This window comes from Patagioenas fasciata, chromosome 4 (genome assembly GCF_037038585.1).
Source record: "Patagioenas fasciata isolate bPatFas1 chromosome 4, bPatFas1.hap1, whole genome shotgun sequence".
Lineage (NCBI taxonomy): Eukaryota > Metazoa > Chordata > Aves > Columbiformes > Columbidae > Patagioenas > Patagioenas fasciata.
The window spans coordinates 7,783,233-7,801,382 of NC_092523.1; the positions used below are offsets into that span (position 1 = coordinate 7,783,233).

The following is an 18,150-nucleotide window of genomic DNA, read 5'->3' on the forward strand; positions in this document are numbered from 1 at the left end:
GACCCTGCAGAAAGTCATTCATACTCATTCAGGGAGCAGCAATTCCCTGACTCCCGAAGGTGCTGTAGGACGAGCTGTTGTTGTATGGTCCAGCCACCTTGGCTTCATTTCTACAACACAGCTGCATCTAACCCCACAAACAGACGGCTTGAAGTCCAGTGTACTCTGTGCCCCCATATCACCTGTAACCCTCAAGGTATTGTGCCTCCATTGCAGAGATATCCCACGTGTTCTCTACTCCCTGTGTCGGAGCCTTTAGGAAAGAACCAAGGCTGTTTTGTTGACATGATACCATGGGACATATAGCAGCCAACCTAAGTCAGGTCCTTGCTCCTGTCTTATACCATAAGTAGGAGCACACTTGTGCAACACAAAGAGACAGTCTGGACCCAGGTTTCTGGTCCCGCTGTCTACAGCTCCTGCACATCACATCTGACCTATACTTCGAAGAGCAATTAGATATGGCCTCTGGTGTTAATTGTCGTAAAAGCACTTGAGGTTAGACAGACATTATGGTTTTTCACACTTAAGGGCTGCTTGTTTTATCAGCTATCTTCATACTGGACTTACTTCAATAAATGCACTAAAAGAAACAAGATCCCAACATCTGAGATGATGTTGAAGATGTCCCTGCTCATTGCAGGGGGGGTTGGACTAGATGACCTTTGAAGGCCTCTTCCAACCCAAACTATTCTATGATTCCATGAAACACCACTATCAAGATCAATAAAATAAAAGAATTTTAAAATACAGGTTAAAAATAAGGTAGTATTGGGAATGCAACACATGTATCAGCGCTTAATACTTACATAAGGTGAAACATGGCATTATACAACCCTGTACAAACTCAACTAATCAGTCAAGGCTGGCTGTGGACCATAGCATCAACTTGCTGTCTACTGTTATATCAAATTAATCACACTTACCTGCTTTAGAGATGCACTTGGAGACTGGTAGATTATGTCCTCTATGCAAAATAAATATTACACATGAATGAAGTGGAAACTGTTGAAATAAAATCTAGTGTTCCTGCAAAAAAAGCAACCCAAAAAGACAGAAATTCTGAAAATGTGTTCAACTGCAACTTACCCCTTAAGCAGATTTTCACTAAGTTTGGAGGATCAGTTCCATAATACTGTCTTTGGCTCAGTTAACTGCCCCACAAGTACTGGTGTGTGATTCCAGATGGAAACAAAATTGAGGGCTCCACTAAGCAGGGTAAGTGTCCAACTGTGCTTTTGAATGCCATGAAAAATCTAGAGAAAAGCTGGAGTGGATGGATTCCAAAATATTTTAAACAGGCAAGCTCTTCAGTTCAGACAGCTGAGAAAGTCATTAATACATGATCAGAGCATGAATGACAACCTGAAAAACTGTTATCAACACACCTTGGAATCTGTGGCAATTTAATTAAGAGAGGATAATAATTGCTTTACAAGAAAAAAAGGCAGGAAAGTGTTATGAAATCTGTAACTTTACTGAGTAATTTGGGGGGTGGATAATTTAAAAGACCTGTTCAACCCTCTTTTATCAGCTATAGCTGGGATAAAAAGACACCATGGAACAGAGTGCCTCCATCTCAGCAGACACCAACTTCTGCAGTGTAGGTGTCTGGCCATACATGACACTCTCAGGTACCCACTAAGAAGTGCTCTGACATGACATGATTCCATCTCCATTGATCATCAAGGGAGTTAACATGGCCAGGAGCTAGATCTGTCTCAAGTATGAGCAGCTTATACTATGGCAGAAGAAAGTTAGGTAGGAGGTAAGTGAATTCAAAGATATTGCAATTGCGACCTTTGGGATACTGGTGTTGGTCTCTTCTCCCAAGTAGCAAGTGATAGGACAAGAGGAATGGCCTCAAGTTGTGCCAGAGGAGGTTTAGATTGGATATTAGGAAACAATTCTTCACAGAAAGGGTTGTCAGGCACTGGAACAGGCTGCCCAGGGCAGTGGTGGAGTCACCATCCCTGGATGTGTTTAAAAGACGTATAGGTGAGGTTCTTAGGGTCACAGTTTAGTGCGAGGGTTAGGTTAGGTTATGGTTGGACTTGATGATCCTGAGGGTCTCTTCCAACTGAAATGATTCTATTCTATTCTATTAAATTGCTTCAATATTACATGAAGAAAGCAAGGAAGAGAAGCTTGTCTCATGGTCAGCAGGATGTGCTGATTTGAGTAATTCCTTCATTTAAAAGGAGCCTTTCCAGCCTGTAGGAGCATCTTGTACCTTTTTTTCATCTAAACTATGACAGAAGCCTTCCCACTGGAAGGGAGAAGCAAGGAGAGGATGCTTCATATCTCCGGTTGTGTCTGCTGGCCAGGCCCTCTGTGTGGACTGTGTAGGTTCCTTCCAGTCAGAGGAATGACTTCAGGTTATACTGGCAGTTCTATAACCATCATGCACCAGGAGAGATGTCTTTTATGCTGGGAGGTGGTCAGACTAGAGAAGGACTGCTCAACACCTTGAAAATTCAAAGGGAAATAAATGGTGAATCAAGTAGGAAAAAGATCTCAACATTTCTAAAGATGGATATTCTGAGCAACACACATTCTTATTACTGTGGGTCTTCAGCACAACCATACCTGGATTCAAGTTTAAAAACTTACTATCAAGTAAAAAACCTGATTAGTGTGTAAGCAGCTTGTTACACTTGGAGAACATCACCCCTTCCTTGCTTCTCCCTTCTGCTGAGAAGACTTACAGTTGCCTTTTTCCTCCAATATTCCTGCCATGATGAAAAGCACAAACACCAACTGCTCAGGTGTTTCTACCAGTGACCGGCTGATTAACAGAAAATTCCTTCCCCACATCACCCGTTCGCACAACTGAGAGCTCATGAGAGCAGGGAGTTAGAGATATAAGGAAAAAGCAGCAGGAAGGGAAGTTTCCAGGACTGTCCCTGCGTTGCTGGCAAACCCCATTTATAAATGGCATTGATCCACAGCTGACAGGAGCCAACTGAAGCACAAGAGCTTAAACTGAAGGCAGCCACCCCCAAAAGAGTTTGGATTCATTTTCAAAAAGAGATTTTTATTATTATTATTATGGTAGATCCAAACCACAGTGAAAGATCTTGTTTCAATTTTACAAATAAAAGCTGAAATATTATTTTTTGCAGAAACTGCATTTTCCGTCGAAGAATTTTTCAACTGAACATTTCTGATTGGTTTTAAAATTGCTTCTAATGTTCCCTGTAAGTATCGGGATTTATTTCTGGATATACTCTGTTCATTTTCTTTCTTAGAAGACATAACATCTGATGCAGTTTGAAACTTCAGTAGTATTTTTACTGAATGCAGAGATTATAGCATTCAATAAATTCCATAAATCAAAAATCTAAAAAAATCGTAGCTGCCAGAGACTGAATTGTTTAAACAGACTTTCCAAGGCCCTGGTTAATAGATCTCCAGGAACGGATTGAGATGTCATGCAAGCAAAAGCTACTTGAGTTTGTAATTTAAGAATGACTTTTTTACACATATAAATTTAACATAGCCCAAACTCACAAAGTATTTAAATCATGTAACAATTTGAATATTAAGTTTAATAACCTAGTTGATGTTAGCTGCAATGTCTGGAAATGCAGTATTATATCTGGAAAGCATCTAACCAAGAATGTGGAATATCAAAGCACCACGCTCTTCTCTTGCTCCTTTGGGACAGTCCTCAGTTAGGGAGTTTCAATAAAGATCGCACTCTGTAAAAAAACATATTCTTTCTTCTGAAGCTACTTATACTGATCCACATGGTTTCAAATATGAAAACATATTTGAACAAATGCATATTTAATATCTTAGATTTAACTCTTCTTGTTGAAAAGTTGGGTTCTATTGTTGGAAAACTTGACTATTTTCAGGTAAGCCTAGTAATAACTCACCAGGCATATTTATAGGTCAGATCTTTGTTTTCACATTATGGGACACTGATTAGACCTTGTCTTTTTACATACGGCCGAAACTTGGGCAAGGTCTTTCTGTCACATTCTGTGAATCCATCCCAAAGGAGGAATTACTATGAAGGAATTCTATACCAGCCTTAGACACTGATGTGACACATGCTAAAAAATAAACCCTCAAAATTATGTCTTTGAAGAATTTTTACCTGAAATCATTTCAGCAGTCTGGTTGCAGAGTAGCACCACCAATAGCTGTCTTGGCACCGATGAAGGGTCAGGAAAAAAGTGGTTGGGAGAGGAAGGTATTTTTCAACCAAGAAGCCTTCAAAGCCAGGACATTGTGGATGAACACCCATCTTTTTCTCTCCAGGTGGTTTAGGAGCACACCTCGAGCTGAACCTTGGGTACCAACTTCCAGACATGACAGCAGGACAAGAACTTGATTAAACAGGCTGGTAGGCCAGGGCAGGAGATTGAGCTCAGTGTTAGTGTGATAAAGTACCAACTGCTACTTGCTTTCTTCAGCCACCACTGCCCCGTCACAGAATCACAGAATATCAGGGATTGGAAGGGACCTGGAAAGCTCATCCAGTGCAATCCCCCTGCTGGAGCAGGAACACCCAGATGAGGTTCCACAGGAAGGTGTCCAGGCGGGTTTGAATGTCTGCAGAGAAGGAGACTCCACAACCCCCCTGGGCAGCCTGGGCCAGCCTCTGGCACCCTCACTGGGAAGAAGTTTCTTCTCATATTTAAGTGGAATCTTTTGTGTTCCAGTTTGAACGCATTACCTCTTGTCCTCCCATTGGTTGTCACTGAGAAGAGCCTGGCTCCATCCTCCTGACACTCACCTTTTATATCTCTGTAAACATTAATGAGGTCACCCCTCAGTCACCTCCTCTCCAAGCTAAAGAGACCCAGCTCCCTCAACCTTTCCTCATAAGGGAAATGCTCCACTCCCTTAATCAAAACACTTCCCTCCCAAAGACACCAGACTGCCTCCTGTTCCTGTCACAGCATGGCAGAAGATCAAGCCTAGAACCGTAGAAAATCACTGGTTTTCTCCACCTCCTGTGCAAGACATTTGGGACTTTCCAAGGGACCACATGCCATCTCGGCGCATTTGCCGTTCCCCGTTGCGGCGTGCATACCTTGCTGGTGTCACCTAACAGTAAATGAGTAAAACAGGTATTCACTGCACCAGTTCCTACATACTTGTTTGTTTGACACTTTCACACTGTTAACAAGTTCAAACAGCATCCTGTGACATGGCTCGTGGGTGTATGACTCCACCATGCTGTCCACGTGCTGCTGGAGGGTGCTCTCCACCAAAGTCTCTTTGCTGTCCTTTTCTACACAACATTGACAAACACCAAATCCTGCTGCTTCAAATTCAGGTTCATCGTCGTAAGGTGAGAGTTTCTCACCTGAAACCCTTCCAGATGCCTGACCCTCACTGGCCGGAGTCTCCCCAAACAGCACTTCGAACAACACCACCATGTCTACAGACCGGTCAGAGTTTATGACTGACTGCAGCAATCCCAGCCAGCCCACGCTCCACGCAGACGATCTGCTGTCACGTACCAGGCCCTTTTACAGCAAGGCAAGTGGGAGCAGGGCCAAGAAAGTCACCTCAGCTGTCTCCCAAGTGCGAAAACGTTTGGGGTTTGCAGCAAAAGCTCTTGGTAGTAGGTGGATGCAGTCAGCAACTTCCCAGTGCAAAGCACTTATCTTAAAAGCAGAGCTTCGAACACACGTCTTAAATCAGATTTCTGAGTGCTTCTCATCCTTTACTTTTCTTAGATCCTGCTGGAGAGGTACAAAAAGCTCAAGTTACAGAGCACCAGAGCTGCTGATTCACGGCAGAAATGAGAAATAACAACAGTCTGAGCCTGCTCATCCTCTCTGTGAACACTTGCCATGACCTTCTGCAGAGGTTCAGGACTGGAAAAGCCTCCTACAGTGCAACTTTGATGTAAAGATGGAAAGTCCAACCCGGTCTATGTCTTATAATAGTTTGAAAGTGGAAGGAAGCTTTTCTCCTCATTGCACCTTGCCTCAGCACGTCAGAAATTCGATGTGGCTGCTGGGGGATGTGCAGAGAATCACACACGACTCTGCTGCTTGAGCGAAGTCACAGCGTTTTACCCCGGCGATGAACTTTTTCTCTCATTTCCATTTTCATTGGAATATCAATTTGCATTTATTAAAAAGCCCTTACCCTCCTCTCCAGAAAAAGAAAAAAAAAAAACAACCCTGATCTAAAAGAAGAGATTGGTTTACATAAAATCCTATTAGTTTAGCTGATTGCTTCCAAAACATTTCTGAGAAAGCCTTCCATTACCATACAAATGGTGCTGGACCCTTTTGCAGGCTAACTGCTAGATAGCATAATGATTTGGGCAAATATTCATCAAGACAGCTGCTTCTGCGAGCATGGATGTGATGTGAGCCTGCTGCACGCCGTTTAAGAAAAGAGCAAGAAATAGCTGATCTCCTCCACGAAGGGATGCTGCTGGTTTAGCTGTTTCCTCTCCCCACATCCCCACGGCAGCACCGCAAACACATAGGGAGCACATGTGGGGCGCCTGGGGGTCTGTGGAAAAGGAGGAGGACAGAGACAATGGGAGAATTTGGGAGAGGAGGAGGAGGCTGGCGGGCCGGTGTGACCACGTGTGGGGACGACATGCTGAAGATGAGCAGCAAGGGAGCTTGTCCGTTGCCTTGGCCGAGAGCTGCATTCCTCCTCGGTGTCATCATTTTCTCCTCCTCGCTGGAATAAACACGAGATCCCACAAGCTTTGCCTGGCCGATGAAGCCAAGAAAACTAACACCACAATAATTTTATAGACCTCTGTAAACAGCTCCTGGAGGTGTCTGCATCAGCTCCATCCCTGGGGCACTGCTCACTGGTCACCTCTCTGGGATCGCAGGGCGCAACCTGGCTGATGTGAAACATCATCTTGGTGGGTGGGCATTGTGCTGGGCAAGAGATTCACAGAATCACGGAACGTCAGGGATTGGAAGGGACCTCGAAAGCTCATCCAGTGCAATCCCCCTGCCGGAGCAGGAACACCCAGATGAGGTTACACAGGAAGGTGTCCAGGCGGGTTTGAATGTCTGCAGAGAAGGAGACTCCACAACCTCCGTGGGCAGCCTGGGCCAGGCTCTGGCACCCTCACTGAGAAGAATTTTCTTCCCAAATTTAAGTGGAACCTCTTGTGTTCCAGTTTGTACCCACTGCCCCTTGTCCTACCATTGGTTGTCACCGAGAAGAGCCTGGCTCCATCCTCCTGACACTCCCCCTTTATATATCTGTAAACATGAATGAGGTCACCCCTCAGTCTCCTCTTCTCCAAGCTCCAGAGCCCCAGCTCCCTCAGCTTTTCCTCACATGGGAGATGCTCCACTCCATCATCTTTATTGCTCTGCACTGGACTCTCTCCAGCAGTTCACTGTCCTTTTTGAACTGAATTCTCTGGGTTTCAAAAGGGAATCTCATCCCTGAAGGTCTTGCAAAATCTCCAAAGACTTTGCCCAGTCAGGGCTTTTGAGTCACTGGATAAATACAGTTCTCTGCTGTCATGTGGGTGCTGCCGGCCCCTTTCCTGTGAACACACAACAGTTCTTAAGTCCTCCCCAGAGGCGCCTTTGTGAGTCAGCCGGCCATGTGAACAAGGAGAGGGTCCAGATCTAAAACACCATCATAAATTTGGTGAAGAACCCAAATCTGGGAAAAGAGTTTGTGTAGAGCTTGGTTTTTTTTAACAGCAATCACTGCAATCACCTTTGGGAGAACAACCATCTCATTAAGAGCAGTCACGGGATAAAACGGGATGTGGTAACAATCTCTGTATCTACTGAAACACAAAAAGCCACAGTCGGCCTCATTGGCCTTTAAGAAAAAAAAAGCAGGGGGAAGAAAAATCAGTGATGTCTAAAGATGTAGCATGAGAGCACAGTAAAAATTCAAACATTCAGCAGCTATTCCACATAACATTTACGTGTAATTTCCTGCTCTAATAAGCCAAAATGGAGAAAAAAAAAATACAGAACAGCTACAGTACCAATGAGAAATCATCAGACATTGCCGAAAATAAATTAGAAACAAACAAACGAAAAAGCAACAACAACAAAATAAGCAAACACACGCCGTTGAAGCAGTGGCTCCTCGCTCCAGGCCTGTTTTAGGAGCACAGATGCACATGGGCATTGCGAGATGCTCCTCTGGCTCAAGCACTGCAGCAACCAGTACACAGTGACACAGGACTGGCTGCTAATGAAACCACCCAACACGCAGTGGAGGTGTGTGTTTTAAAACAGGCACACTGTCAATTCAGCAGCTTTGTCCCTGTTCCAGGAAAGTTTTCCCAAAGACAGCTTTTTCCTCAGTTTGTAATTTTCTGGAGACATAACACACCATTTGGGGGGTCAAGATGGCACCAGAGCTGAGCAGGACCTCTCCTGCTTTTTGGATTGAGGTGACAAAGCACAGAGGAACCATCCAACAGAAGAGATTTAATCACATCTCGCCTTAAACCTGGCTTGCAGAGGAAGCCGGAGGGATGGATGTTTTGAGGAACAGCTTTCCGACGCAGTGAACTCACCACCTATGTCTGCCCCTGCGTTCATGCTGCACGAGGTAATTAAACAGTTTACCCAGGTGATCAAACAGTTCACCATTGCACCGTCAACACCAGCAGCAACTTCCATATGTCCTCACAATCCCGTCTGCAAAGGCGGGACATCACGACGCCTATTTGCAGGTCAATGGCGAATCTTTTAACGACTGACCTAAGCTTTCTGGGAGTGTAGAACCAGGACTAACCAACCAGGCTGAGCTCAGAGGCAGGCCTCAGACCTGACACTGAAGGTCTCCAGATGCAGAAGGGGCTACCAGAAAACCATTTTCCTTTCCCTGTCTGCTCCCAGCCTGGATTTCTCTGCAGCCCGAGTGTCTGAACAAGGCAAAGCAGACAGGCAGCAGACAAAATAATTGTCTCCTTCGCCGTACTTCGAACTCTGTCCATGATTTTCCAGCTGCAGCCGGTCCCTGATGCCATGAGGGAAGGAGAGGGGAGCCAAAGGGAAAAACAAAAAAGCCTTTTCTGAAGACATCAGAGCAGTTGTACACCGAGAGGGAAAACCCTTGCTGATCCAAGTCCCCTTCCCATCTGCTCCATGGAGGTGACTGGCCGAGGCAGCGGAGCATGAGATTCGATTATAATTATTGTCTTAACGCAGAGCTGAAATTGTTCCGAGCACGCGGAGCTTCTGGGAATAGGCAGGCATCCAAAATAATCTTTGGACTGCAAACTCTGTGACGGAGAAATGGCATAAACCGACAGACATCACAAAACCCTTTGGAGTCTACTTCCCATCGAGCAGGGTTGTCCCCGTCAGTCTGCAATTTCACCTCCAGACAGCTCCCGTTTCGTTCCGGCCTTGGCAGACACACCGTTTTTTTTCAACGAGGAAAAAAATACGTACATCGAGGGACCATAAACCAGCTCAACCCAATTAATCAAAGCCAGTGGCTGCCGGGCTGTGCTTCTCTCTGCAGTCTATTCCAATCTGGTGCCTGTCGTGCAAACCTGGGGACACCGTGGACTGCAGCAACACAATTAGGACCAAAGCCCAAATCTGTAAAGGTATTTAGGTGCCTAAGTGGCAGTTAGACATCTAAATATCTTGGCGGAGTGGCATGCAGAAATAAGTTTTCTTACAAAGAAGAAACCAGCTCTGTTACCGTGTATATTCCTGAGAACTCCTATATTCCTCTTTGCATCGAGCAACACCTGTAGCCCGGGTTGTGAGAAGCCAGATGCATGGGGGCTCACCACCTCCTCTGGCCACTCCTTTTTCTCTTAAACTCCAGAAGTTGGAAGCATTTACAGCTCCCCTGCTTCTCGTTAAATAAGCCCAACTTCCTGGAGGGCACGCAAAGCTTTTCGTAGTTAGCACCGCCTGGTAAATTAGAAATAACAGGTTTGCTGGCTGGAACCCTTCGTGCTGTACATCCTTGGGAAATACATTTGCCACGTCGCAAGTGGATGCTTTTTGTCTGCTAGATGGTTCCTGGTGGTACAGCAGAACTTGGTGAGCACCAGGGGGATTTTACATGATAATTGCCCAGTGTGCGCGAGGCTTAAGGGTTTTGGCAGTTGGCACCAGTGAAGCAGGATTTGGTCTCTCCCCTGAGCCTTGCTAATACCCAGATCCTGCAAAGGAATCTAAATGGCTTATGCTATTCCAGGTGGGCAAAGCACTGTGTAGGGTAAGAGCTCACATAAAGTCGATCCAGGAGAATTAGCATTTCTTCTGGCTGTTACACCCTGCCTAATTCTAACTCCTCTAGGAGTTATTTCACCGCAGCATCTGTACAATGAGCTATGAAATTCTTCTTGCGCTGGCTTGGCTATGGGTAACCCCTGCAAAGGAAATTCACTTAGAACACCCTTCAGAGTAATTCAAAGTTGGAATGGACAAGGATAATCTGCAAGCAGGTTGCACAGATACCGCTCTGGGTTTTGAATGAAAGTCCCCCTTGGCGCCTTCATGTTAGAGGTTTATTTTTGTGACTCTCAAGTAATGCACAGCCGTTTTTCCTTCTTCCAGCATGCCCCTTCTGAATCACATTTTCTCCTGGTATTTGGAAGAGCAAACAGCACTAAGAAGTGTGAAACCTCCGTGGCCTCGCCAAGTGCAAACCAGCCTCCCTGCTGGGAAAGGTTCTAGGAAAGGACATTCTGGACAATGGAAGCAGGTGCTGCCAATATTCGGTTCTGTTATTCTTGTCAAGTGCAACCTGATTTTGTTCATTTCCTGCTGGGTCAGACCTGCGAGCCCTGCCTGCTGTGCCCAGGCTCCTCTCCCAGCAACCCCACGCTGCGCTGATTTGCTTCACCTCTGCTTTGCTGCACATCTCTATTGCTCTGAACAGGCTGAGAAAGCCCTGTCCATTGATTATAAATGCTGAACATCTTAAAAATATTTTATATCTGATTAAGCGCTTTATAAGTCTGCTCATGCAAGTATCAGGCCAGATTTCCTCATTTTGTAGGCATAAGAAAATATTTTTTGCTTAGTTCAATAAAACCATTTGTATCCATCTCTACTGATTCCACTATTGTTTTCCCTTGCTCAGCAAGATGTATATTACAGTCTGTTTAATTGTGTGTTTGATCTTTACTACTTAACCAGTTCTATTTATCATTACAATGCATCAGTACATTATAAAGCTTTCAGGCACATTTATCAGCATAACAAAGCTCCCACTACAGAAGAGTCCTCCAGGGAAATAAAGCAACAACAACAAGTACTGTAATGCAATTCACTTAACAGTACAAATATTTGTAATTACAAAAATCTTTAAGTGTGCTTCCTCCATAAATGGCATGTTTTACTTAAAATTGCTTTCATAATGTGATAGTGCCTCCAATATATGCAGCTGATGGTTTCCTCAAATTAAAGCAAGCAAGGCCAAGTTAACTGCTGTTTTACGTTTTCCCTTTTGCTAATGTGAAGGCAGAACTCAAGTTCACTGATGTGCTATTGTAAATTTGGTTACACCTAATAAAATGAGAACATTTAAAAAACACCAGTGCATGATTAATAACTGCTATAAATACATTACAACATGAATGCAATGTTATAGATAGCTGCAAGCCATGTGTGAACTGTCTACAACAATCAATTAACCAGTAATTGTAATGTCTGTTAATCATTGATTAACCCTTTATAAAATAACAAATACCCTTGCTGTAAACTGGGACCAGCAAGTTATATTACATGGCTATTCATGTATCTCATGTCTATCAAAGACAAACACGTGTTGCCAACCTGTTGTAATTCCAGCTCCATTATTATATATTTAACATTCTTGGGAAATACGTTGTTACTCCTTTAGCAGGTTTGTAGTTTTTTGTTTGGTTGGTTTTCCTTTGCCTCATGGGAAATCATTGCAAACAAAGGACATCTCAGGAAGTCAGCTTTTACAGCTCAAAACTGCCATGTCACAAGAAGGGCTTGGGGACATTTGTTTTTTCTAATCATAGTCAGATTGTTTATGGGAACGGGACCCGGTAGCTCCAGGCCTGACCTGAGCAGGCACCCAAGGGATCGTGGTGAGCAGCTTAAACTCAGCTCTGAGCACCCTGTGCTTTTTGTTCAGAAGTGAGGATGGTGCCCAGCAGCACTTTCCAGACCTCCAGCTCTCCTTCCACCCACAGCAAAGCCTCCAGACAGCGGCAGCGGGAGACCAACCTTCACCAGATCCATCGCCATTGAAACCGCCAGAACTGCTCGAAGCCACAAGAACTACAAATGGGATAATGAATACAAATATTAGAATATCAGCACTAAGATTCTGAAGGCAAGTACTCAAATTTAGCAAAATCAAGACTTCCAATACTTTGTGAAATCTCCATGTGGCCATATGAACATTATGATGCTGAAGTGACCAGCATCGTTCTGTATTTTCCATAGCATTATCTATAGCCTTCCATTCAGAAGGCCAGTGCTTCATTAATAAATGACTGCTCAAAAATCTGATTCACATCCCCTGTTTCTGCTTAGACCTGACTTATTGCCATTGGTTTTGTGCCTAATTTTAACATGTGGACTTTAATGTCCAGTCTGCCAGAAACACAGAGAAGCAGAGGAAACCTAATTCTGCCCATGTTTCTCATTGTTCCATGGCAGGAGGTTCCCATTACATTCCAAAAAATGATATTTTAGATCATAGTTTTGGGGAAAAAGAAGTTATCTGCTCTTCCAAGCACAACCTTTGCCAAGGGAGAGAGAACGCACGTGCCACTGAAGGTCCATGGCAGGACCCACGTGTGCAGTTCCACCTGCAGCATCCATGAAGAAGAGATGCCACAACCCAAAAGGTACGATCAGCAGAGCAGTACGGTGCAAACAGCATTGTCAGGGAACAGAACAACAGGGCAGGACAGTTTTGGATGTGTGAAAACTGTCTGAAAGGAGCCAGCCAAGCTCTTTACTGTCACCAGAGAGAACGAACTGGAAACATCCCTACGAGGGCCCCCGAAAGCTATTGAGTAAACAAGAAAACCCAGACCATGATGGAAATCTGTAACCTGAGACATCTCCAGTAGGCAAAAGCACAGGGACATATTCCACAGAAGACAAAATCTCATCGAGTCAGCACAACAAACAGCGTAATCTAAGCGTGGGCTTCAGAAAAAGCCCGGGGTGTCTGTGTTTCCCCTCAGTTTCTTAACGAGACTTCGTGCTTGTGCCTGTAAAATATTTGGAGCAGAGACTATTGTCAAATATTCATACAAAAAAGTATTTACAGAGCCTCTGTCCTGAACAGGTCCCAGGTCTTTGAGCCTTCTGTGATTTAAGAAGGGAAACAACATCCAAACTGTGATTAACAGGTGAGTCGGGACTAACACAGCTTTATTAACACTCTCACAGGGCTGTTTAGTGCATTATTCTCTTCAAACTCTCTGATACGGCAAATTCTCCTGCTAAAATACTCTGGGCGGGCTTAGCCCCTGAACGACCAATATGTGAGCGAGAATGGGAGCATTTACAGACTTCTAAACTGAAGATTCTCTGCGTGTAGTATCCAAACATGCCATAAGAGCTTATAAAAATGTATATATTTATAAAGGCAGCTTAAAACAGCCACAGGGAAAGCACAGGCACGTTGTTTTATCGAGGGTGTCACTACGTATTTTCGATGCACAAAGTGTCTGTTTTGCCATCTAGTGGCTATTGCCGAGAGACCGTCCGTATTTCTGTGCCTTTGTCATCCTAAGTGCCCCTCAGCTCCCAGATATTGGAGGAAAATAGCAAAAGGAGACAGTAGCAATTAAATAAAATAGAGCATCTGTAACAATCATAAAGCAGATCACCAACAGTTCTTAAATTTAGCAGAGAAATCAGTAGAAAAGCTCAAGTATCCCAGCCGGGGCGCTCCAGAGCCAGGATATGGCCCTGGCTTGAAACAGGGAGCGGCAAAGGGTTTCTGAGAAGGGAATTTGAGAAAACAACCGTTCAATTGACTTCATTTCTGTTGCAAACTGCAGAGGTTGGCATGAAACGGGCTTAGATCATTCATCTCACTGAAGCCAAGGGTTCGGGTTGGTACCGCAGCAGCTGCCGCTCGGCACCTCCAGCTCGTCCGATGGGAAGGGACGTTATTACAGCACATTCTTCTATTACTTTTTAATATATTTAACTTACCTGCCCTCCTTAGGCTGAGCAGACACAGCATTTCTGAAAGTCCAGAGTGCTGGGATGAACATACTAAAAAATCATTTAAAAACAAATTCTCACAAACAGAACATAACATCACCCAGGAATCTACCGCTCTCAAGGGATTCCAGAGGCTATTAGAGCTGAGCCTAAGCATCTGCTTAAGAGTGTTTCCAATGTTTGGAGTTTTAAACTTCACTATGATAGATATTGGGGATGAATTATCAGATGTGGATTATCACAGTGATTTTTCAAAACCAGCACCACAGGCTGGCGAAGTTTCATCTTTCTGTGTCTTCTGGGAATGGATTTTCGGTGGGCTGTAGGCATCTGGAGACAGAAGAGATAAGAAGCAATACACAGAGGCACCTCTTCTGGATGGCGCTTCGTTTCTATAGTGTGCATTTCCTAAGCAACGAAGCCACTTTGAAACTAGAAAGTTAGATTCATTGCCATGGCTTTACATCAGACACATGCAGATCTGCTGAGACTGTCCTTGGTTGATCCCTCTCTAACTTCAGGCAATAAACCGGAAATACCATAGATGAGGAGCTTATTCCTCTTAAGCTTTAGCTTAGGTCACTGAAGACAAGCAGAAGAGGAGGTCCCAGGAAGATGAATCTAGATCTGTGAATAGCCACCATCTAATGGCTAAGGGCCTTTTCCAGGGAAACACTTGGTGTGTGCTGAGATCTGAGCTCAAATGCCCTTCCAAACACACCACGAATGACTGGGAGTCCCCTACTTCCATCAACGTTGGATGTAACACACAGAGAGAGTTCTCTGAATGGTGACGTTCAGTCCCAGAACCTCTGCGTAGGGATGGACTTCCACTGGGACACACATAAGAATTCAAACGGGATGTACGTCACAGTCCAAGGGGTCCCAATTTGTTTAAAAAGACTTATTTTTCTGTAAAATGGGGTCAGATCTTGTCTACTGGTTACATGATGCATAACCGTTTCTTAGCTTAATTTGTCACTTCTACCAGAAAACCTGAATCACTGATAGAAGGCTCTAATGCTACAACGTAGGTGGTACAGGTTGCACATAGGTACGATGATTTTACAACTAAGAAACATTAAAAAAAACTTTTAAACATTATAATTCCTTAATTTTTCTCTTATTTTCTCTTTCATCTATGGTATGTTTCCAATACATCATTTCATTCTAATCCTCAGGAAAGGAGAGTTATCCTTGTAAGAGTAGGTAGCACAGACTGGAAAAACAAGGAAAATTAGTAGTGGCATAAGAAAATTAAACAACAAATTAAGCATTCCAATGCACAGATACTTGTCATCACCTTAAATGTTTGTTATTTCTGCAAAAAATGACTGAATTTTTAGAGGAAGGACTTGTTCACTATATGTTTGTTCCAATGGTGTTGAACTGACTGTGAGTACAAAGTTCTTTTGACTTTACAGAGGCTGAAAAGCTCTAAAAATGAGCTTTGAGTCACAGTGGAGATGTTTTTAGCTCTTACCTGTGCTTCTGGCGATAGGAGGGATGTGTCCTGTGCTTCAAATGGCTGGTGTGCAGGAGGAAAAGAAAAGGAAATCAAACCAACCAAACAAAAAACGCTGTTCAGAACATGAATTCTTGAAAACCTCCAGTCTCAGCAACCCATTTCAGAGGACAGGCTTTCCACTTCCCGCTTGGAATGGAAAGAGATGGCCTTGAAGTCAATTACAAATAGCTAGAACTTAGCGATTAAAATAAATCTATCACCATAACTTCCTAACACGATGAACACATTTCACACGCGCTAAGCCTTTAAAAAACACTGGCAAGCAAGCAGCAAAACATCCGAAAACCCATAGCAAAAAGAAGTTGGAAGTCCCCTGTCTCCATTTGAATATGAAAACTACTGCTGCTGCGAACAGTAAATATGTGGCTGGAAAACACCAAAAGCAGCGTCTCTGTTGTGGTTTAAGAACAGTAAAATACAGCACGGACTCAACTTCACTCGGGGGCTTAAACAAAATCCTACTGAACAGCGCCGGGGAGTTAAATGGGATTTATTGTGATGCTTTTCAGTGCCGGAGAGCGGGTGCTGCTGGGTCCTGGGAAGGCGAACACGCGGTGCGGCCGACAGCTGTGCCGGAGGCAACTGGCGTGAGAATGCAATGCGCCGCATCGGGTGGGACGCCTCGAAGTGGCTGGAGGGGTTGGAAACACAAGTCTGAGATGTCAGCTCCTCAGGAGGTTTATTTTTACACGGCGATTTGCTGCCCTAACTCACGGGGTTTATCCAGCGAGGACCAGCGCTAGAAGCTTTTCCCAAACTACACAAGGACTCTGCTGTCACAGCACAGATGAAGAAATAGCACTGTCACGCTGGCACGTCAGATCTGATAGGAAAAAAGGCTCTTGTAGCGATTTAAGTTAAGAATTTCACTAATTTTTATTTTTAAAATCTTTCCAACTCGAAACGTATTCAACTATTTAAATGCATTTGTTTAAAACTTCCTTTTATTTCTTGAGCAGAGCATCAACGCTTCCAACTGGCAGGCGCTTACCCTCTTCAGGCAGCACATAGAAGAAGGGGATAGATATGTAGTTAAAGGCTGTGCAAGTAACAAAATGTCTTCGAGGGACTGGCATGCTCAGAGGATGATCTACATCGTCTTGGAAATGTCTCAGATGCCTCTAACCATCCCAAGGATGCAATTCAGTCTGTTTATGGCAGCCTTGACACAGTGTCACAACTCCCCCAAAACAATGTTCCTTCCAGAGAACACTTCATTATGGCTCTTAGGCAGAAATGTAAAGACAAAGAAAAATGCTGTGGGGCTGGATTTGAAGAGCCATCATTGTTTGTCTAGCACAGAAAATGCAGGAAGGTGACTCCAGATGAGGAATTGCATAAAAACCCAGACCAACTGGGCCATCCCAAGCCCAAAGGTGAACATAAGAAATAGAATATTAGATCTGGGTGTAAATGGTGGGGTAAAAGTGAGCACGTGGACTATGAGAGCAGGACTATTGTGTTGAGCATCTACTCAATGTGGAACATTCTGTACTAATGAGGTGCTCAGCTCCCGATCTGAAGACCAAGAAGAGGATTAAGCAAGTTCTTCAAGCTCCCGTGACCACAGGAAAATAGTTTACCGAGGAAATCGGGAATCAATGGAGGCAAGAAGACAATAGATGAAGTGTCTCAGAGAACATCAGAAATCCTGTAATTGCATCTGCAGAAGATAACCATAATGAACCATGTCATCCAAAAGGACAAATATACTGAGCCACAAAGGAAAGGACCTACAACATAATAAAAGAAACTGGGAAAGAAAACAGATGAACAGCAGAGTTTGGTCCTTCCTGGAAGATGTGTCACCAACCTCAGTACAAACCGGCTAAAATGTGACGTGCTCACCAAACTCGTCAGCCTACATGACCTCATGTTCAACACGAAACAATAACTGGAATTTACACACAGGGAAAGCCAAATTAAATAAAGCAGTTTAAAAAACCATAGTGATGGTTGTACCCCTTTTAAAGAATCAGAGGAAATAGGAAAAACCCCATCGCTTGACATTTTAATAGAAAGACCAGAGATTTTTTCAGATTTATCTAAGTCAAAACACAGTATCAGGTTTAAGGAAGCATTTTACATTTAGCAGCTTTAGTAAGATACAATGATCTGATGTTACTCTCTGCTTTTAAAATCAATGCCTGGCTTTTCTTTTCAATTTACAAAAGGCAGAAAGGTTGGAGTGAACCGAATAAAGGAAATACTGGCAGTGCCACCTTCTCCTTCAAGCAGAACAACTGACAGTATGGAAGCATCTACCGAGATTAAACGAGAGGAGAAGAAACCCTTTCAGTCTGAGGCCAGGAGTGAGCTGGTAACAGCCGGTACAGCAGCCAGAGCCATCTGCAAAGCCAGCCCTGATCATCTGAGGTGGGAGGCTGGACAAGAAAATCATAAGGCATTTTCTAAAAAAGAACAAAAAAAACCCCAAATATACTAAAGGAAAAAGCCTTGAGGCTTGTTATAAAGGAAGCTGAAGTGTTT

At 43.9% G+C, this 18,150-nt stretch overlaps 1 long non-coding RNA gene across 1 annotated transcript; it reads right to left on the minus strand.

Moving 5' to 3' along the window:
- Positions 1 to 7,080: 7,080 nt before the first annotated feature.
- Positions 7,081 to 16,094, minus strand: LOC139827966 (uncharacterized). Its single transcript, XR_011739114.1, has 3 exons — positions 15,616 to 16,094; positions 14,121 to 14,462; positions 7,081 to 12,218 (listed from the first exon to the last, which is right to left on the minus strand). It is a non-coding gene; the product is annotated as an uncharacterized lncRNA (long non-coding RNA).
- Between the last annotated feature and the right edge of the window lie 2,056 nt (positions 16,095 to 18,150).